This window comes from Salmo trutta, chromosome 2, assembly GCF_901001165.1.
Source record: "Salmo trutta chromosome 2, fSalTru1.1, whole genome shotgun sequence".
Lineage (NCBI taxonomy): Eukaryota > Metazoa > Chordata > Actinopteri > Salmoniformes > Salmonidae > Salmo > Salmo trutta.
Genome location: NC_042958.1, coordinates 31,629,163 through 31,652,345, shown reverse-complemented (window position 1 = coordinate 31,652,345; position 23,183 = coordinate 31,629,163). Strand labels below are relative to the sequence as shown.

The 23,183-nt window shown below is 43.0% G+C and overlaps 1 pseudogene; it reads right to left on the bottom strand.

Annotated features, from left to right (window-relative positions):
• Window positions 1-2,207: 2,207 nt before the first annotated feature.
• Window positions 2,208-23,183, bottom strand: part of LOC115162988 (succinate--hydroxymethylglutarate CoA-transferase-like) — a 77,228-nt pseudogene continuing 56,252 nt past the window's right edge.

Here is a 23,183-nt window from a genome sequence, read left to right as displayed (position 1 = left end):
GATAAATGAACTGTTAATTACAACGAGGGAGGTAAATCCGACTATTTCCATGTGAGGTTGCTATTTTAGTAGTCTATGGAGGGAAGATTACTTTCGACATAATTAGGATAATTCCCTATTACTGCATAATTGGCCTGAACACTGCATTACGTCAATTGTGTTCTAGTTAAGACAGCGAAATGTGGAATGTCTTTTGGCATACACTGAGATAGTTGCTGTATACAAAGAAGTTCACTTTTCGAGCCCTCCAGGCCCACAGTTATCGGCTTTACAGGACCCAGAGCTGAATGAGCTAGAGCCAGCAAAAAAAAGATCATGCACTTCACAGAAATATGGGAGCGATTGGGACCCATCTTTCTAGTTCCCCCCCCAAAACCAGAGGGCAATTAAAACAAGTCAGGCCCTGCGTTACTGTAAATCTCCCCCTTTCCTGAATCCCCGTCTGCTCGTGCTAACTAGAGCTACAATCCGAGCAGAACAGCTGTTTACTGTCTCGTGTTTTCAGACCTTGCCAGGGGCTCGCGCCACCGCTTTTGAGGTCGTCTGGGAAAATATGACCATGCTGTCCTGGATGCCCAGCCACTGACCCATATGTCGCTAGTTCTAGGAGAAGTGGGGCTTCGGGACAGGGTCACAGTCAGACGCTAGCCAGGATCACTGACGGCTACTGGACGACTCACCTCTCTCACTCTCCTGCTGAGATGAGGACTGAGGCCCTACTCTTTAAGACACCTTTCCCCGCTGCGCCTGACCTCCCAGAGTCTTCCCTTATCCCCCTTAGTCATTAAAAGAAAGAGGAATCAAACAGGCGCCACACTGTGCACATCTGCTCAACAGAAGCACTCAGTAACACTACAGCCTTGTCACGACACCTACGGAAGGTGGCGCCCCTCCTCGCCCGGGCGGCGCTCAGCGGTCGTTGTCGCCGGCCTACTAGCTACCATCGATTTATGTTTCACGTTCTGTTAGTTAGGCACCTGTTTTGTGTTAGTTGTTAGTGGGGAAGGGTATTTAAGCTAGCTAGTTAGGTTTGTTGTTTGTGAGGGATTGTTCGTTTGTCAGGGTGTGTTTTTGTTATGAGGTTCTGTATTTTGGAGTTACGCTATTCGTTTTGGGCTGCATCCCTGGTTACGTTCTTTTAAGGGTGGTGCGTTTCTTTCTGCACACCTTGCACTCCATACCTTTTGCATATTTTCCGTGTGGATATTTTATTAAATTCATTCACGGAATCATTCTGTCTCCTGCGCCTGACTCTCCTGAATCCACAAGCCACCTGTTGTGACAAGCCTGGCCCCCACCTCAATGTATGAAGGACATAAAGGGAATTGTTTTGTTCACACACCCTGATACGAAGGATATACTAACTCGGTCAAAAACAGAAAGAGAGAAAAACCTATCCCCACTACTAGAAATGGGTTTATTACCACCATGGGGGCCACTTGTAGGGTAAGCTATGTCAGCAGTAGATTGATTTGATTAAAATCTAGAAGTGTGGAAAACGTTGGCTAGTAGATTTCGAAGTTAAGGTTTAAATAAGGTTTTGTATGCTACAACAAAGTTGAATTCCAACCAATGGAATCGTCCCAAAATGCCACCCATCTGGCACTCCAGACAGGCTCAGTCAGACTCAAATTATTTAGCAGAAAGCAAACAAAAGCAGATATTCTCACTTTTCCACCTTAGGGGAGATTGGGGTAAGTTCAGCCAAAGGTGTAAGTTGAGCCACCCTTGTTAAATATTAAAGCCCCCTCTCCTACCTTACCTGCCTACCCACTACTTAACTAACTAGCACCACCTGGTGCACTAACCAAAATACAGGGGATGGTCCATCCAGGTCTTTCCTAGTGTGCATAGACAAACTACTACGGGTAATGTATGCCCGCGGGCCTCTTGCCTAAGCACTCCCTAGGTGCCTTCCCCTTCCCCCTGGGAACAAATGAAACAGAATTACACAAATGTAAGTTCAATAATCAAAACACTGCATCCTATTGACACACACAACCAATCAGCTCCCTCAGCAACAACGAACACAGTACATACCAAAATTCTTAGAAACAACCAACATGCTATAACCCTCAGCCATTAGCCTCCTCTCTCAGCAATCATCTCTCTCTCTGAGCAACAGAACACTGGCTTATATAGCTGGAGAAGGAGTTGTTAATTGGAAACAGCTGCGTCCTGACGAGGAGGCGGGGTCAGCTCTCCAATCAGTAATGGGGCCGACCAATGAGCTGCTTGGAGAATTTCAGGAAGCCATTTCCTGAAACACACTCACAAATACACAAACGACAACACAGAAACTGGGGAACGTAACACGCCCACCCCAAAAAGTTGCAAACATACAGTTTGCAATAACAAAACCTAAAGCATCCCCAGTTACTAAACCTGTGATAGAGCGTCGGCAACCACATTTGCCGAGCCCTTCACATAGGCTATCTGTACATTATATCCTTGTACAATCAGAGCCCACCGCATAAGGCGGCGGTTCTGATTGTACATTTGCTTCAAGAAGACCGTGAAGATTATGGTCCGTGAAGACCATTACAGGCAAGGCACTGGAGCCCACATATACCTCAAAGAACTGTAAGGCTAGCAATAAAGCCAGCGTTGTGGAGTACCTTGACTGACACGAGTTGAACTTACGGGAGAAGAAACTGACGGGCCGATCCACTCCATCTTCATCTTCCTGCAAGAGAACTGCACCCACCCCCACTATACTAGCGTCTACCTCCAACTTAAAAGGTTTGTCAAAGTTGGGGGCGGCAAGCACTGGGGCACTACAAAGTAGCGCTTTAGCGGACTCAAAAGCATAGTTACAGTCCTGGGACCACTTAAATGGTACCTTCGGACTAAGCAGAGATGAAAGGGGAGCTACTACCGTCGAGAAATTCTTACAGAACGCACGATAGTAACCTACCATCCCCAGGTATCTGCGCAACTGGCGGCGAGTCGTGGGAGCAGGAAAAGCAACAATTGCTTCCACTTCGCCAGTTACTGGGCGCACTTAACCTCGTCCCACTTGTTTCCCTAAGTAAGTCACAGTAGCCTTCCCAAACTCACACTTGGCCAAATTGAGGGTTAAAGAAGCATTCTCCAACCGCTGAAACACACTTTTCAAGGTGGCGAGATGATCAGACCAAGTAGACGAATGAATCAACACATCGTCAAGATAAGCAGTACAATTCGGCACATCGGCGAACACAATGTTAACCTGTTCGGGGATAGGGGGCAGTATTTGCACGGCCGCATAAAAAACATACCCGATTTAATCTGGTTACTACTCCTGCCCAGTAACTAGAATATGCATATAATTGTTTGATTTGTATAGAAAACACCCTAAAGTCTCTAAAACTGTTTGAATGGTGTCTGTGAGTATAACAGAACTCATTTGGCAGGCCAAAACCTGAGAAGATTTCAAACAGGAAGCGCTCTCTCTGACTATTTCTTGGCCTTCTTGATCATCTCTAACCAAAACAGGGGATCTCTGGCATAACGTGACATTTTCTAATGCTCCCATAGGCTCTCAGAAGGCGCCAGAACGATGAATGGTGACTTTGCAGGCCATGGCTGAAAAACATTAGCGCATTTGGATAGTGGTCGATCTGAGGACAATGTGACTGAGCCGCGTGCACGAGGCGACACCGTGTTTTTATTTTTTCATCTTTGAACTAAAACAGGGTTTCCCGGTCGGAATATTATCGCTTTTTTACGAGAAAAATTGCATATAAATTGATTTTAAACAGCGTTTGACATGCTTCGAAGTACGGTAATGGAATATTTTGAATTTTTTTGTCACGAAACGCGTCGGGCGCGTCACCCTTCTTTACCCTTCGGATAGTGTCTTGAACGCACGAACAAAACGCCGCTATTTCGGATATAACTATGGATTATTTTCAACCAAACCAACATTTGTTATTGAAGTAGAAGCCCTGGGAGTGCATTCTGACGAAGAACAGCAAAGGTAATCCAATTTTTCTTATAGTAAATCTTAGTTTGGTGAGTGACACACTTGGTGGGTGTCAAAATAGCTAGCCTGTGATGCCGGGCTATCTACTCAGAATATTGCAAAATGTGCTTTCACCGAAAAGCTATTTTAAAATCGGACATAGCGATTGCATAAAGGAGTTCTGTATCTATTATTCTTAAAATAATTGTTATGTTTTTTGTGAACGTTTATCATGAGTAATTTAGTAAATTCACCGGAAGTGTTCGGTGGGAATGCTAGTCACATGCTAGTCACATGCTAATGTAAAAAGCTGGTTTTTGATATAAATATGAACTTGATTGAACAAAACATGCATGTATTGTGTAACATAATGTCCTAGGTGTGTCATCTGATGAAGATCATCAAAGGTTAGTGCTGCATTTAGCTGTGGTTTTGGTTTTTGTGACATTATATGCTAGCTTGAAAAAGGGGTGTCTGATTAATTCTGGCTGGGTACTCTGCTGACATAATCTAATGTTTTGCTTTCGTTGTAAAGCCTTTTTGAAATCGGACAGTGTGGTTAGATTAACGAGAGTCTTGTCTTTAAAATGGTGTAAAATAGTCATATGTTTGAGAAATTGAAGTAATAGCATTTCTAAGGTATTTGATAATTGCGCCACGGGATTCCACCTAGCCCATAGAGGTTAACTAGGCGCTGAAAAGTTGCAGGTGCATTACACATTCCAAAGGGCATCACAATGTATTGTACGAAGTTATCTGGCGTAACGAAAGCCGAGATGTCAGAAGCTCAAGAGGTCAGAGGCACCTGCCAATAATCTTTTAGCAAATCTAACTTACTAACGTAAGCATCAGAGCCAACACATTTTTAGGGGCGCTACTGGGTGTAGGAGAAAATAAATGCTCCTTCAAAACTTTCAGCGGACCCCATGGGGTGTGTCCAAACACAAGGTCAGCAGGGCTGAACCCTAAGGACTCTTGTATTGTTTCCCTAATAGCAAATAGGACAAAGGGCACCCCCTCATCCCAATCGGTACTGGTATCCATGCAATACTTGCGTAGCATTGCCTTTAGCATCTGATGCCAGCGTTCGAGAGCCCCTTGACTCTCCGGATGATACGGACTGGAGACCTGATGGGAAATACACAGCGTCTTTAACACATTAGAGAACAGCTTTGACATAAAGTTGGATCCCTGATCAGTTTGGATTACTTTAGGGAGTCCAAATGTAGAGAAGAACTTCACTAGTGCCTTCACCACAGTCTTAGCCGTTATTGTACGGAGAGGAATAGCCCCTGGGTATCGAGTAGCACTGCACATTATTGTTTGTAAGAACTGGTTACCTGACCTGGTTTTCGGCAATGGACCTACACAATCAATTATCACTTTTTCAAACGGTTCCCCCACCACAGGAATCGGGCAGAGCGGCGCACGAGGAACTGTTTGATTCGCTTTCCCAGTGAGTTGACATACGTGGCATGTTCTACAAAATTGGACAACGTCAGACTTCAAACCTGGCCAAAAAAAGTGTTGAAGGACTTGGTTATAAGTCTTCGTGATCCCTAAGTGTCCGGACCATGCCTGGTCATGGGCGAGTGACAACACCTGCTGTCGGAATGGTGTAGGAACAACCACTTGACACACTTCACTCCAGACACTTATGTTGCCATGAGCTGCTCATTTACGCATCAAAACTCCTGCATCCATAAAGTAGGCAGTCTCCTTAGTTTTAGCTTCCTCAGTGAAAATTACCGAAGCAAAACACTTGCGACGACTGATGTCTCCCTTTTGACATTCAATCACCTTCTTGCGGGTGACAGACAAAAGAATGTCATGTAATTGGTGCGCGATTTCGCTTTCCCCTACCTTAGTTTTTACGGGGGTAAAAACTGTCGGCATTGCAGAAGGAATACTCGGTGCATTGTCTTCTACCTCAACCTTCTCAAAAATGGAACTAGCCAAATCCACCACATCTCCTAGCTTGCGGGATTGTGCCCTCGTTAACACACAAGCTGGAAAAACATGTGGAAATGCTTGAACCAATTTCTCATCTGTAGTTCTGATTTCTGGGTTGTCTACTACCTCTAACACGTTACCACCAGCGATATCATTCCCTAGTAACAATGTGACTCCTTTAACTGGCAGTGTAGACACTACACCAACACGGAAACGTCCTGATACCAAGTCTGACACTAAGTGGACCCAGTGTAATGGTACAGGTACTGTTTTTGTTTCTATCCCCTGTAATATGACATGTGAGCCACAATACGTTTCAGGAGACCAGGGTAAAGCATCAGTAGCAATTACTGACTGTGCAGCCCCGGTGTCTCGTAAGATTCGTATAGGCTTTTGATCAGCTTGTTCTCCAGTTAAGGAAACACAACCGGCAGATATAAACAGAGCATAGACAGGATCCGGTTTCTCAAATGCTGAATCAATATCTCGGTCCAACGGACGAGCCATAGACTTTACTAAACCCACACTTTTCATTTTTGGGGACGGTGACAGGGACTGTTTCGGTTTATTTTTCAAAACCGGGCAGTCCGCAATCACATGACCCTTTTGGTGACAGTAAAAACATTCACGGATTTCATGAAAATACTTAGGGTTGTCAAAGGAAAAGCGACCTGAACGAGGCACTGATGATGTAATCGTTCGGTCTTCAAAACGAGGTGCACCAAAGACAGTCTTGTGTGTCAAAGTGTACTCATCTGCAAACACTGCTGCCTGGGCCAATGTCACCGCTTTCTGTTCATTCAAATGAACTACAATTCTATCAGGGAGGTTGCTTTTAAAATCCTCCAAGAGAATCAACTCCCGAATATCAGCAAAGGTGTTAGCTTTGCTGGCTGAACACCAGCGATTAAACAGAGACCCTTTGTCCCTTGCAAACTCAGCAAAAGTACGGTGAGATGTTTTTTTGCGGTTCCTGAAGCGCTGTCTTTAAGCTTCAGGCACCAACTCATAAGCTCGCAACACGGTAGTTTTTACTGTATCATACTGTAAACTGTCTTCCAGGGAGAGAGCAGCTACTACTTCCTGGGCTTTCCCAGACAATTTACATTGTAACAGGAGCGGCCAAACCTCGGGTGGCCAATGTAGCGCAGCGGCCACACCCTCAAAGCAGAGAAATAGGAATCAACTTCCGACTCTCGGAATGGAGGGACTAACGCTATATTTTCACTTACATCAAAGTGGGCTTAATGATGAGCAGTTTGTGGAGTCGCATTGAAGCCAGCGTCTAGCTCCAGTTTCTCACCTCCTTTTCCTTTTCAATTTCCATTTTCCTAATTTCAAGTTCAAACTTCATCTGTCTCTCTTTATCTTTTTGCTCCATTTCTAACCGGGTCAGCCTCACCTTCAGCCTAGCGGTCCCGCCTGAACGACCTGAAGCAGAAGATAAAGGATCGAATCGAGGCAATGTAAAGGGGGTACGAGCAACCCTTTCCTCCGCCCTGTCCTCCGACTTGGCATCGGAAGGTCTACCCGTCTCCTCTCCTGAAACCTCCCTCTCATCATCTTGCAACGAGAGAATTCATTCTCTCATTAAACCCTGCCTGACTACCACCAAAATCTCAGCCTTTAGGGCTTTCTCAGGGATAACAAATCCATAATGGTCAGCTACAGCTAAAAAGGTCTGCTTTCCGAAACCTCACCAAAGAATCAATAGAGGGCACTTCAAAAAACTTGGAGATGGCTGTGGCAGCCATCTTGTACACAGAAGTCCACTGAACACACACAAACTAAACAAGTCATCCAAACTCACAACCTACCATCACACCTCAATCACCAATCACAGAGAGCTCAGTGCAGCAGGGTCCGGTGGGTTTAATGAAATCCCGGATGAGCCCCCATTATGTTACGCATGCCTCTAGAAAGGGGGAACGTAACAGGAAACATACACAAAATGTATCATTTTACCAAATATTTAAGAAGAGGTCATCATTTCATTGAGTCTTTGAAGGAAGAAACCACATGGTAAAAGTGGTAAGCAAGTTAGGTCCAGAAAATTGATTTTCACCAAGTCAAATGAATGTGTAGTGTTGGAGGTTTCATGATGCTTGTATATAAGCCAAGGTACAGTAGGTCAGTTTAAGGTTGTTCTATACATCAGTTGGGGTCTCTATAAGCTTCAATATGAGGTCCTAAACCTAGCATGGAAGTGCATCCTTGTAGCTGTGTGGGCTAACATAACATTATTGAATGAGGAAAGATGAGCCAAAGGTTGAGCCAATGGCAAATTGAGCAAATATATGTGTGTTAATGCAAGGCATTATCGCTGGGATATGAAGTAACAACAGGGCCTGGCTTATGTTAAAAGTGTAAAAAATAAGTACAAATTGTTTGTTAGGTCTTAAGCCTGATTTAAAATATGCTTAAGACAAATAAAATAAAAACAATTTGATTGTGAGTGTGTTGAATTGTGTTTGGGAAATAAAGATGGACAAGGCAGTGGCAATATTATATTCAATACAGAAATGTGTAGACGGCTTACCCCGTCCAGCGGCTCAACTTAAGCCATCCCCGGGGTAAGTTGTGCCAAGAGACCACTTTTTTATGTTATGAGTATGTTGTTTTCAAAACTGTAATGTTTACATGAATTCTGATTATACACAACAACCTGAAATATACACTGCTCAAAAAAATAAAGGGAACACTAAAATAACACATCCTAGATCTGAATGAATGAAATAATCTTATGAAATACTTTTTTCTTTACATAGTTGAATGTGCTGACAACAAAATCACACAAAAATAATCAATGGAAATCCAATTTATCAACCCATGGAGGTCTGGATTTGGAGTCACACTCAAAATTAAAGTGGAAAACCACATTACAGGCTGATCCAACTTTGATGTAATGTCCTTAAAACAAGTCAAAATGAGGCTCGGTAGTGTGTGTGTGGCCTCCACGTGCCTGTATGACCTCCCTACAACGCCTGGGCATGCTCCTGATGAGGTGGCGGATGGTCTCCTGAGGGATCTCCTCCCAGACCTGGACTAAAGCATCCGCCAACTCCTGGACAGTCTGTGGTGCAACGTGGCGTTGGTGGATGGAGCGAGACATGATGTCCCAGATGTGCTCAATTGGATTCAGGTCTGGGGAATGGGCGGGCCAGTCCATAGCATCAATGCCTTCCTCTTGCAGGAACTGCTGACAAACTCCAGCCACATGAAGTCTAGCATTGTCTTGCATTAGGAGGAACCCAGGGCCAACCGCACCAGCATATGGTCTCACAAGGGGTCTGAGGATCTCATCTCGGTACCTAATGGCAGTCAGGCTACCTCTGGCGAGCACATGGAGGGCTGTGCGGCCCCCCAAAGAAATGCCACCTCACACCATGACTGACCCACCGCCAAACCGGTCATGCTGGAGGATGTTGCAGGCAGCAGAAGGTTCTCCACGGCGTCTCCAGACTCTGTCACGTCTGCCGCATGTGCTCAGTGTGAACCTGCTTTCATCTGTGAAGAGCACAGGGCGCCAGTGGCGAATTTGCCAATCTTGGTGTTCTCTGGCAAATGCCAAACGTCCTACACAGTGTTGGGCTGTAAGCACAACCCCCACCTGTGGACGTCGGGCCCTCATACCACCCTCATGGAGTCTGTTTCTGACCGTTTGAGCAGACACATGCACATTTGTGGCCTGCTGGAGGTAATTTTGCAGGGCTCTGGCAGTGCTCCTCCTGCTCCTCCTTGCACAAAGGCGGAGGTAGCGGTCCTGCTGCTGGGTTGTTGCCCTCCTACGGCCTCCTCCACGTGTCCTGATGTACTGGCCTGCCTCCTGGTAGCGCCTCCATGCTCTGGACACTACGCTGACAGACACAGCAAACCTTTTTGCCACAGCTTGCATTGATGTGCCATCCTGGATGAGCTGCACTACCTGAGCCACTTGTGTGGGTTGTAGACTCCGTCTCATGCTACCACTAGATTGAATTCACCGCCAGCATTCAAAAGTGACCAAAACATCAGCCAGGAAGCATAGGAACTGAGAAGTGGTCTGTGGTCCCCACCTGCAGAACCACTCCTTTATTGGGGGTGTCTTGCTAATTGCCTTTAATTTCCACCTGTTGTCTATTCCATTTGCACAACAGCATGTGAAATTTATTGTCAATCAGTGTTGCTTCCTAAGTGGACAGTTTGATTTCACAGAAGTGCGATTGACTTGGCATTACATTGTGTTGTTTAAGTGTTCCCTTTCTTTTTTTGAGCAGTATATGTAGATGTCTTTGTTAGAAATAATACTTCAATTTCCCTTAACGGATGATGCTGACTGTATTACCCCACTCTCCCCTACCAAAGTTGATAAACCAAGGACAAAAACACATCTGTAAATTATACGAATGTTAGGCACATGAAGAGGGTTCGAACAGGAACACAATTCAGTAAACAGCAGTGAAGGATGAATTGCCTTGAGTGAAAGAATATTGTTCTAACTTATCTATGTTCAAAGTGTAATGTTGGGAAATCCCTGATCTGCATTGCTACAGAACAAAATGTGTTTTATTGATCAAACAAATCCAAAACGTGCATTCTTTCAGTGGAAAATAATGACAATTTGGATAGAGCAGGGCCCTCTGCTTGACTGAAAAGTTATGGTGGTTAGAATCCAACTGAGACTGACAGTAGTTCCAGCTAGAAGGAACTTTGCCTTAGTGGCATGACACACATTATAGCCTTCAAAATTATACTGAACAAAAATATAAACGCAACATTCAAAAATGTCATTGATTTTACTGAGTCACAGTTCATATAAGGAAATCATTCAATTTAAATAAATTCATTAGGCCACTAAGGCAGACATGGGTGGGCCTCCTCCACTGGGGAGCCAGGCCCACCCACTGGGGAGCCAGGCCCAGACAGAAATAGTTTTTCCACCAAAAAAGGCTTTATTACAGACAGAAATAGTCCTCAGTTTCATCAGCTGTTCGAGTGGCTGGTCTCAGACTGTAAATCAAATGGAATAGTAAAACATAAATAAAAATTGTCCTGTTTGGAATGCTGGTGAGCTAAGTTTTCAACTCTGCTCACAAACACTTTCTCCCAGCCAAACAATTGTGCAATTTTCAGTGGGGGTTAATCAAATTCAACAATTACACAATAAAAATGATCTTCCATGGTAGGTACCCAATAATTGAAATTGTAGAAGTGTATGAAAAGTATTCCTGCACACCAAATTTTACCTCTGCACATTTATTGTTAACGTTTTGGTTAGAGACCAAGACCAGTCCAAGACCGGTGTCTAATATGCTTGGAAAGTGGAGACATCATAGAATGTAAAAGAAATAGCTGGAGACACCTTGCAGTATTCGAGACACTGTCATGCTTGCTAGCAAAGACATTTGCAGTGGCTAATTAACTGTAAATCCGTAAACACGGGCACCCTCATAGATATCATCCTCACCAACCTGCCCTCTAAATACACTTCTACTGTCTTCAACCAGGATCTCAGCGATCACTGCCTCATTGCCTGCATCCGTAATGGGTCCGCGGTCAAACGGCCACCCCCATCACTGTGAAACGCTCCCTAAAACACTTCAGAGAGAAGGCCTTTCTAATCAACCTGGCCCGGGTATCCTGGAAGGATATTGACTTCATTCCGTCAGTAAAGGATGCCTGGTTATTCTTGAAAAGTGCTTTCCTCACCATCTTAAATAAGCATGCCCCATTCCAATTTTTTTTAACTAAGAACAGATATAGCCCTTGGCTAACTCCAGACTTGACTGCCCTTGACCAGCACAAAAACATCCTGTGGCGTATTGCATTAGCGTCGAATAGCCCCCACGATATGCAACTTTTCAGGGAAGTTAGGAACCAATATACACAGGCAGTTAGGAAGCAAAGGGTAGCTTTTTCAAACAAAAATTTGCATCCTGTAGCACAAACTCCAAAAAGTTCTGGGACACTGTAAAGTCCATGGAGAATAAGAGCACCTCCTCCCAGCTCCCCACTACACAGAGGCTAGGAAACACTGTCATCACCGATAAATCTACAATAATCGAGAATTTCAATAAGCATTTTTCTACGGTTGGACTTGCTTTCCACCTGGCTACCCCTACTCCGGTCAGCAGCTCTGTACCCCCCAGAGCAACTTGCCCAAGCCTCCCCAATCCAGATAGCTGATGGTTTCCTTAAAGAGCTGCAAAATCTGGACCCCTACAAATCAGCTGGGCTGGACAATCTGGACCCTCTCTTTCTAAAATAATCTGCTGCAATTGTTGCAACCCCTATTACTAGCCTGTTCAAACTATCTTTTGTATTGTCTGAGATCCCTAAAGACTGGAAAGCTGCCGTGGTCATCCCCCTCTTCAAAGGGGGAGACACTCTTGACCCAAACTGTTACAGACCTATATCTGTCCTAACCTTCCTTTCTAGAGTCTTCAAAAGCCAAGTTAACAAACAGATCACCGACCATTTCGAATCCCACCGTACCTTCTCCGCTAAGCAGTCTGATTTGCGAGCTGGTCATGGGTGCACCTCAGCCACGCTCATGATCCTAAACAATATCATAACAGCCATCTATAAAAGACAATACTGTGCAGCCGTCTTCATCGACCTGGCCAAGGCTTTCAACTCTGTCAGTCACCGCATTCTTATCGGCAGACTCAGCAGCCTTGGTTTTTCAAATGACTGCTTCGGCTGGTTCACCAACTACTTCTCAGACAGAGTTCAGTGTGTCAAATCGAAGGGCCTGTTGTCCGCACCTCTTGCAGTCTCTATGGGGTGCCACAGGGTTCAATTCTCGGGCTGACTCTTTTCTCTGTATACATCAATGTCGTCACTCTTGCTGCTGTTGATTCGCTGATCCACCACTACGCAGACGACACCATTCTGTACACTTCTGGCCCTTCTTTGGACACTGTATTAACAAACCTCTAGACGAGCTTCAATGCCATACGACACTCATTTAGTGGCCTCCAACTGCTCTTAAATGCAATTAAAACTATATGCATGCTCTTCAACCGATCGCTGCCTGCACCGCCCGCCCGTATAGCATCACTACTCTGGACGGTTCTGACTTAGAATATGTGGACAACTACAAATACCTAGGTGTCTGGTTAGACTGTAAACTCTACTTCCAGACTCACATTAAGCATCTCCAATCCAAAATTAAATTTAGAATCGGCTTCCTATTTCACAACAAAGCATCCTTCACTCATGCTGCCAAACATACCCTCGTAAAACTGACTATCCTACCGATCCTTGACTTTGGCGATGTCATTTACAAAATAGCCTCCAACACTCTACTCAGCAAATTGGATGCAGTCTATCACAGTGCCATCCATTTTGTCACCAAAGCCCCATATACTACCCACCACTGCGACCTGTATGCTCTCGTTGGCTGCCCCTCGCCTCATTTTCTTCGCCAAACCACTGGCTCTAGGTCATCTATAAGTCTTTACAAGGTAAAGCCTCGCCTTATCTCAGCTCACTGGTCACCATAACAGCAGCCACACGTAGCACGCGCTCCATCAGGTATATTTCACTGGTCATCTCCAAAGCCCACTCCCACTTTGGCCACCTTTCCTTCAAGTTCTCTGCTGCAAATGACTGGAACGAATTGCAACAATCACTGAAGCTGGAGTCTTAGATCTCCCTCACTAACTTTAAGCATCAGCTGTCAGAGCAGCTCATAGATCATTGCACCTGTACAAAGCCCATCTGTAAATATCCCACCCAACTACTTCATCCCCCATATTGTTATTTATTTTTTAGCTCCTTTACACCCAGTATCTCTACCCGCACATTCATCTTCTGCACATCTGTCATTGCTGTGTTTAATATCTAAATTGTAATTATTTCGCCACTGAGGCCTATTTATTGCCTTACCTCCTTAATCTTACTACATTTGAATATACTGTATATAGTTTTTTCTATTGTGTTATTGACTGTACGTTTGTTTATCCCATGTGTAACTGTGTTGTTTGTGTCGCACTGCTTGCTCTATCTTGGCCAGGTTGCAGTTGTAAATGCGAACTTGTTCTCTACTGGCCTACCTGGTTAAATAAAGGTGAAATAAAAGAAATAAGTGAATTGTTTCACCTCACAGATAGGTAAGATGCTTAGCTAGCCAGCTAAAATTGTTTACAGTAAGTTATAGGTCTGCACGATAAGGCCAAAAATCTATTTCTGATTTTTTTTAACCAAATGTTGCTATTGCGATTTGACTTGTGAAATACAGTAGATCAAAACTTTGTTGAACTCATAGAAATAGAATGATTTATATTATGAAGGAAAGTAGGAAAGCAGCACTGTTCTTGTTTGTAAAAATCTGTTAACTGCAATTTACCTAACAGAACAGCATGCACATTTATAGTGAATCTAACAGCGAGGAGGAGCTTGGTGTGTGTGGGAAGGAGAGAGGGAGAGAAGACAAACAGAGTGTAACTATAAAAAACAAACATTACACCCAGCTGAGTGACGTTTCAAAATATTGCATGAGATATGGATCTCTTGTGATATGGATATTGCACACTTAGATGTGAATTTGATTCATTCTACAGCTTTACTAAGTTAGTGTAGAAGCTATTGCTATCTGTCTCCAAAAATGGTGGGTGTCTCCAGTTGTGTTGACATTTTACCATTTTGTTTCCATGCGTATCCACTTTCTAAGCATATTGGAATCCTTTGCAACCGATTAAGCAACCGACCTCAAAGACCCAGGATAAAGCCATTAGACTGGAGGGGCTTCATGAATGAAGGAAACCTGGATGTGAGGAAAGCATGCTAGTTGCACTGCACCTGATATTCTCATGGGCTGTTCCCCATCTCCTGGCCTCCTTCCCAGAGTTGAGGTAATTTGTAGCAATGTGTGTGAAACAAGCCACCTGAGAGAGTAAGAGAGTGAGATAATTTTTATTGTTATTTTCACTTTTGTATATTATCTATCTCACTTGCTTTGGCAATGTTAACATACGGTATGTTTCCCATGCCAATAAAGCCCCTCGAATTGAGAAAGAGAGGGAGGGGTGGGGGGGTTTAAATCTATAACCTGTCAGCAAGCTCATTACACCCTGCTTTATAGTGAGTCCAGTTAACTTACACAGCACTTAGATGTGAAAGGAAGCAACAGCTCCACCTCATCTTGCAACATGCTTCACTTTTCTTTATCGCTCACTAAATAGCACCTGTCCAGTTGTAGGACCACTTAAGGTATCAAATTAATTTACCTAAAAATAATTTGATGAAATTTGATTGAATTTGGCCTTACTGCTATTAGCCTATAGAAACGCATTGAATACAAGTTTTATACATGAATAAACAGATAGTCCCCCCCCAAAAAATCAAAAGGAAGTTTGTTCTGAAGTGTCTGTCCTATATCTGAGCGATAAGAAAGACCAGAAAACTATTTTCTTCCATGTATTTAACCCCTTAATTAGGCACTAAACTGTCTTAGCTTAACTAGGTCTTTCCTTGTAGCACAGGACAATATTCAAGAGAAATTGCCAAGAAACTGAAGATCTCGTACAACGCTGTGTACTACTCCCTTCACTGAACAGAGCAAATTGGCTCTAACCAGAATAGAAAGAGCAGTGGGAGGCTCGGGTCCACAACTGAGCAAGAGGACAAATACATTAGAGTGTCTAGTTTGAGAAACAGACGCTTCACAAGTCCTCAACTGGTAGCTTCATTAAATAGTACCCACAAAACACCAGTCTCAAGGTCAACAGTGAAGAGGTGACTCTGGGATGCTGGCCATCTAGGCAGAGTTGCAAAGAAAAAGCTATATCTCAGTCTGGCCAATACAATGAAAAGATTAAGATGGGCAAAAGAACACAAACACTGGACAGAGGAACTCTGCCTAGAAGGCCAGCATCCCAGAGTCGCCTCTTCACTGTTGATGTTGAGACTGGTGTTTAACTGTTGAGCACGAGGTGATTTAATCCTCTAACCGCTAGAGAGTGTCCGAAGTTAGGGGGTGTTCGATCTTGGGGGGAAATTAGCTAGGTAAACAATGAACCATAATCCCAACTCATGACGTTACTACCCTGCATGAATCTGCAGGTAGCTAACCAACCAGGTTCAATGTTAACTAGCTAACATTAGGCTATAACTAGCCAAGCAAATGGCTCCGAGATATGAATAATAAGATCATACAAGTAACCCCCCCCAAATTAAAAAAAAGAAAAGATTACGTTCAAGTGGCTCTCATGTGAAGTAGTGACCCGCTACATACGCCTAGTTTCCTGAAACGGGTCACATACAGTCCCACAGTTGACAGTGCATGTCAGACCAAAAAACAAACCATGAGGTTGAAGGAAATGATTTTCATCAAGCTGTCTGCTCAAGAGGAAGCTTCTTACTGTAACTAGTGCTTGTAATCTGGTTCAGGTTATTACCTACCAGGGTGTTTACGAACACTACAGGAACAAGATTATCCACATGTATCGATCACATTTTTACTAATGCTGTAGAACTTTGTTCTAAAGCTGTATCCGTACCCATTGGATGCAGTGATCACAATATAGTGGCTATATCCAGGAAAGCCAAAGTACCAACAGCTGGGCCTAAAATAGTGTATAAGAGATCATACTAAATACTTTGCTCTGACTCTTATGTGGATGATGTTAAAAAATATTTGTTGGTTTAATGTGATTAATCAGAAGCATCCAGAAGCTGCACTTGATTAATTTATGAAATTGCTTCTTCCAATTATTGATAAACATGCACCTATTAAGAAACTGACTGTTAGAACTGTAAGGCTCCATGGATTGACGAGTAATTGAAAAACTGCATGGTTGAAAGAGATGGGGCAAAAGGAGTGGCTAATAAGTGTAGATGTACATCTGACTTACTGCAAATTGAGAAACGATGTGACTAAACAAGACAAAAAGAAGAAGAAACTGTATTATGAAGCCAAAATCAATGATATAAGGAATGTTGGGGGAAAAAAACAATGGAGTACGGTGAATTAAATTATGGGCAGAAAGACAAATTCAACTCCATCTTTCAGCAAATCAGATGGCTTATTCATCACAAAACCATTTGATGTTGCCAATTATTTTAATGGTTTTTTCATTGGCAAAGTGGGCAAACTCAGGCAGGAAATGCCAACAACAAACAGTGAGCAATTGTATTCATGCATAAAAAACTAATAATAAAAGAAAAGCATTGCAAGTTTGAATTTTGTAAAGTTAGTGTGGGAGAGGTGGAAAAATGTTTGTTATCGATCAATAATGACAAACCTCCTGGCATTGACAACTTAGATGGAACACTACTAAGGATGGTAGCTGACTATAGCCACTCCTATTTGTTATATTTTTTTATCTGAGCCTAGAGGGAAGTCTTTGTCCTCAGGCCTTGAGGAAAGCCAAAGTAATTCCACTACCCAAGAGTGGTAAATCGGCCTTTACTGATTATAACAGCAGACCTACAGTGCCTTGCAAATGTATTCACACCTTTTGGCATTTTTCCTATTTTGTTGCATTACAACCTGTCATTTAAATGGATTTTTATTTGTATTTGATGTGATGGACATACATAAAATAGTCCAAATTGGTGAAGTGAAATTTAAAAAATAACTTAAAAAAAATATATATGGAAAAGTGGTGCGTGCATATGTATTCACCCCCTTTGCTATGAAGCCCCTAAATAAGATCTGGTGCAACCAATTACCTTCAGAAGTCACATTAATTAAATAAAGTCCACCTGTGTGCAATCTACAGTGGGGAGAACAAGTATTTGATACACTGCCGATTTTGCAGGTTGTCCTACTTACAAAGTATGTAGAGGTCTGTAATTTTTATCATAGGTACACTTCAACTGTGAGAGACGGAATCTAAAACAAAAATCCAGAAAATCACATTGTATGATTTTTAAGTAAATAATTTGCATTTTATTGCATGACATAAATATTTGATACATCAGAAAAGCAGAACTTAATATTTGGTACAGAAACCTTTGTTTGCAATTACAGAGATCACATGTTTCCTGTAGTTCTTGACCAGGTTTGCACACACTGCAGCAGGGATTTTGGCCCACTCCTCCATTCAGACCTTCTCCAGATCCTTCAGGTTTCGGGGCTGTCGCTGGGCAATACGGATTTTCAGCTCCCTCCAAAGATTTTCTATTTGGTTCGGGTCTGGAGACTGGATAGGCCACTCCAGGACCTTGAGATGCTTCTTACGGAGCCACTGCTTAGTTGCCCTGGCTGTGTGTTTCAGATCGTTGTCATGCTGGAAGACCCATCCACGACCCATCTTCAATGCTCTTACTGAGGGAAGGAGGTTGTTGGCCAAGATCTCACGATACATGGCCCCATCCATCCTCCCCTCAATGCGGTGCAGTCGTCCTGTCCCCTTTGCAGAAAAGCATCCCCAAAGAATGATGTTTCCACCTCCATGCTTCACGGTTGGGATGGTGTTCTTGGGGTTGTACTCATCCTTCTTCTTCCTCCAAACACGGCGAGTGGAGTTTAGACCAAAAAGCTCTATTTTTGTCTCATCGGGGGGGGGGGGGGGGGAGAACACGGCAATGGCTGAGTAGATGATCTTTCCCTCCACCCTATAGGCAGAGCCCTTCTTGGATCCGCTTTTGACATTCGATACACGGGAGAGGAGCATGGCCTAACTGCATGGGCTCTGGAAGACTCGGACGGGAGGACAGAATCATGGAAAGAGAAGAAGGTTTCGGGTTCCTGGGTGGCAGAGTTCTTCGGCGACGAGGTGGTTGATAGAGATGGACATACAAATGTATTTACTTAAATCCTGAAGGTCACCTCTACAGACGAGCTCCGCCGGAAGTACCCTGTTGAGCCCTCTTTGGTAGACGGAAAGTAAAGCAGCCTCATTCCATCCACTCCTTGCATCCATGGTGCGGAACTCCAGGGCACTCGTCAGCTGAATTGCATTGTTGAAGTTCTGTGAGGAGGTCTCCTATAGGACGACCGGAGGGAGAGTGATTGCATAACTCTTTGAAGAGGGTGTGGAAAGGGGTCTCGGATCTGAGTTCTGTGCTGTTGGCAGTCTATATGGCGGTGGCCCATTCCAGGGCTTTGCCTGTGAGTAAAGACACAACAAAATCCACTCTGCTCTTGTCGGTGGCGAAGTTAGTGTGGTTGTGCTCAATGTATTTGCTGCATTGCATCAGAAATCCCTGACATTTCTCAGGTGATGCATCATATTTTCCAGGCATGGGTATGAATGAAGGAGGGATAGGGGTTACGATACCTGGCATTGGAGGAGTAGGGATAGGCTGGCGGAAAAGATGGCAAATTGACTCTATATGCTGCTCTTGCTGGGTTAGGTTCCGCTGTAGCTCCGCTGAATCCATTACATTTTTAGGTGAGGTATTCTGTAATGAATACTCATGGAGAAAAAGGTGTAGATTCACACGCAGAGCATGGCAAATGTTTATTAAGCCTTCGCAGAAGGCAGGAATTGTGGTCACAGGCAGGGAATGGTCAAACACAGGTAGGCAGTGAAAAACAAACAATACCTCACAACCATACAAACAGAAATAACTAAATAGGGAGCTGGTGAGAAACCAACACAGGTGAAATCAATGAAGAAAAATGAAAGACAGGGCTTCATTCCAGAACACAAAGAAACAGGGCTACGTTCAAGAACACAAAGAAAATGAACACAAGGTTGACTAAGAAAAGAAAAGCAGAACCTTACAGATAGCCTACATTTGTTTGATCAATAGGACTGTAAAGTTCCCAAATGTAAGATGACTCCCATGGTATTTAGCTACATATTTGCAGACATCCATTCAAGTGTATTATGTGGCTTTTGCGAATGCGTTCTAATGATATAACGTCACGTTGTTGCAACTGCCTGTAAACACACAGTCCGGTTCAAAGTGAATGATGGCAGGCCCTTGTGGCAAATGGCTTGTTTGTTGTAGGCCTACTGTGGCGCTGATTGGCTATGGCGCACCTGTCTGCATAGATTCCGGTCCTCGACGAGACAGTTGTTTTTATTAGGTTTTGTTTACGGCAGTGTCTATTAATTGTCCGAACGCACGGTTACGTTCCCACTCTATATTGCTATTGAATTATCACAAATGCCTTAGTATTCGTCATTCTAAGAATTTATAAGAATTCATGAAAACATGAAAATGACCATATGCTCGCAAAACAAAAGTGCATTCATTCTTCCTGGAGGGTATATTTGAACATATTTTTAAATAAGATTTCCTGTTGCTATAAAGCTGTCAGTTCCACTTTCAGAAGAGCTCCTCCTTTAATTGCCATTTTTTATTATTTGTTTATTATATGTGAACAGTTTAGTTATTTTAGTGCATTGCTGCACTTCTAGAGGAATTGGAAGATACTTTTCTTCTGTGGAAATTGTTTGGAGAGATTTTGTGAGATTGAGCGACTTGGTTCTTGCAGGGCTAATCGGCTGAATCATCAGGCAACACAAGGAAGGAATGGGTTTTGGGAACTATAAACCCAACAAGGACAACAAGAATAATTAGGTCATAGAAAAACAAACACGAAACCAAGAGAGGGAGAAAGAGGAAGGATTTATGAGGGATTATTGGAAGATAGTAGAGGCCTTGATGGTGAAACAAGCATTTATCTATAAGGTGTTGTTCAATTGTAAAAAACATTTAATATCTTCATTTATAATATTCATAAAAGTGCATTTATCTATAGGTGCATTATTTAAATAAGTAAGTGCTTTCATCAAGAGGCACAGGCACATAATTATATAGCAGAGTGCAATGTTTAAAGATATGAAGATGTATGCATTCTCTAAGCATTGTTTCAGAGAACTTGTCATCACATATCTTGAAAATATTACAAGTGAGTCAGGAAAAATATACATACATAAGTTATTAAGATAATCATCGGAGACTCTGAGGGCAGATTTCATCCTAAAAGCGAACAAGGAAATAAAAGGAGACCTGTTCTACACAGATGATCCTAATGCTTGGCACACAGCTCTTCACAAGACCAACAATGAACTTAAAATGTCAGAAAACAAAACACCCCCAAATTTAACATTAATATTTATATTAATGGCACTGTGATGGTTCAAGGTTCAATTTGTCCACTATTTCGACCAAGTATAAACTTGTTGCTGTACTGAAAACATCTCTACTGTCACTACCTACAACAGCCTCCCCTCCCTCTGTGCCCCAGTGTTCCTCTCCCTCCCTACACATGTAGCAGACACAGCCCTGAAGATGCCTCTCTCACATGTGACACCTGCAGTACCACAGCATCCTATAGAAGAGGATATCATCCTGGTGCATCAGCATAGGGAGGACATCCGGGAGCTGCAGTGTGTAATGAAAAATGTTGAGGAGGACAACCAGGCTCTCAGGATGGAAGTGTGCAGACTTCGAGAGGAACTGTCCAACACAGTCAACACTAGCAGGACCTGCAGAAGAAGATACATGAGCTAAGGCAGGAATTTCTCAGCCACCACCACCCACTCTACAAAGAGTCCCACAAAAACACAGGACCAGGCCAACAGCTGAATCAGAACCCGCCAACTAACCCAACTGACCCCCTCCATCCCTATCTCACTTACTGTAGTTACAATGGCTTGCGAAAGTATTCACCCCACTTGGCATTTTTCCTATTTTGTTGCCTTACAACCTAGAATTAAAATTGAGGGGGGTTTTTTGGGGGGGGGGGGGGGGGGGTTGTATCATTTGATTTACACAACATGCCTACCACTTTGAAGATGCAAAATATTTTTTTATTGTGAAACAAACAAGAAATAAGACAAAAAAAAACAGAAAACTTGAGCGTGCATAACTATTCACCACCAAGAGTCAATACTTTGTGGAGCCACCTTTTGTAGCAATTACAACTGCAAGTATCTTGGGGTATGTCTCTACAAGCTTGACACATCTAGCCACTCGGATTTTTGCCCATTCTTCAAGGCAAAACTGCTCCAGCTCCTTCAAGTTGGATGGGTTCCGCTGGTGTACAGCACTCTTTAAGTCATACCACAGACTCTCAATTGGATTGAGGTCTGGGCTTTGTCAAGGCCATTCCAAGACATTTAAATGTTTCCCCTTAAACCATTCAAGTGTTGCTTTAGCAGTATGCTTAGGGTCATTGTCCTGCTGGAAGGTGAACCTCCGTCCCAGTCTCAAATCTCTGGAAGACTGAAATATGTATCCACTGAAGAATTTCCCTGTATTTAGTGCCATCCATCATTCCTTCAATTCTGACCAGTTTCCCAGTCCCTGCCTATGAAAAACATCCCCACAGCATGATGCTGCCACCACCACGCTTCACTGTGGAGTTTTTATTTTATCTTTATTTATACAGGTTTTTTCCTCATTGAGATAATATTATTTTCCAAGAGAGACCTGGTCCAATAGCAGCAGGGTGAACAACATTTCAGACAAAACAACTTACATACACTAACACAACATTAAGCAAAACTGTAAACACACATACAGTACAACAATGACATATTACATTAAAAACAAACATCTTGACTAAAAACAGCTGGCCTAAAAACAATTACACTCTACTTACTATTATATATATGTATCGATCAAGTGTTTAAACTCCACCAACAAAACTAGATCATCACATTTTCAAATGTTCAGGAGAGAATTCCAGGACCACGGTGCTAAGTAACTAAAACTATTTCTACCATGACCTGTTCTAATTTTTGGTACTGTTAGAAGCAAATCAGAATGGGACCGTAATTGATATTTATTTACTGACCTGACTAAAAAAGAACAGAGATAAAATGGCATTTTACCCCATATGGCCTTATAAATCAGTGTATACCAGTGTTTAAGCCTACGGAAGGTCAATGACGACCAGCCAACAGCGTTGTAGAGATCACAATGATGTGTTAGACGTTTCTGATTTGTAATGAACCTGAGGGCTGCATGATACACTGAATCAAGTGCTCTCAGGGTAGTGGCTGAGGCCTGCATATATATAACATCACTAAAATATAAACCGACAGTAATGTACATCGTACCAGCTCCTCCCTGGCCTCAAAAGAAAAACAAGCCTTATGCAGGTAATAAAATCCTATTTTCAGCTTGAGCTTCCTTATCAAGTTCTCTACATGCACAGTGAAGCTCAGCTTATCATCATCAACACACACACCCAAATATTTGTACACTTTACTTGCTCTATATTATGTCCAGCCAATATAGCAATGACATGATTTGTAACATGCCTGGCATTTGAAAATTCCATGCATTTTGTTTTACCCGAATTTAGAATCAGCTTTAAATCATACAGATGCTGTTGTATGATGTTAAATGCGCTTTGGGCATTTTCAAAAGCTAAAAATAAACTACT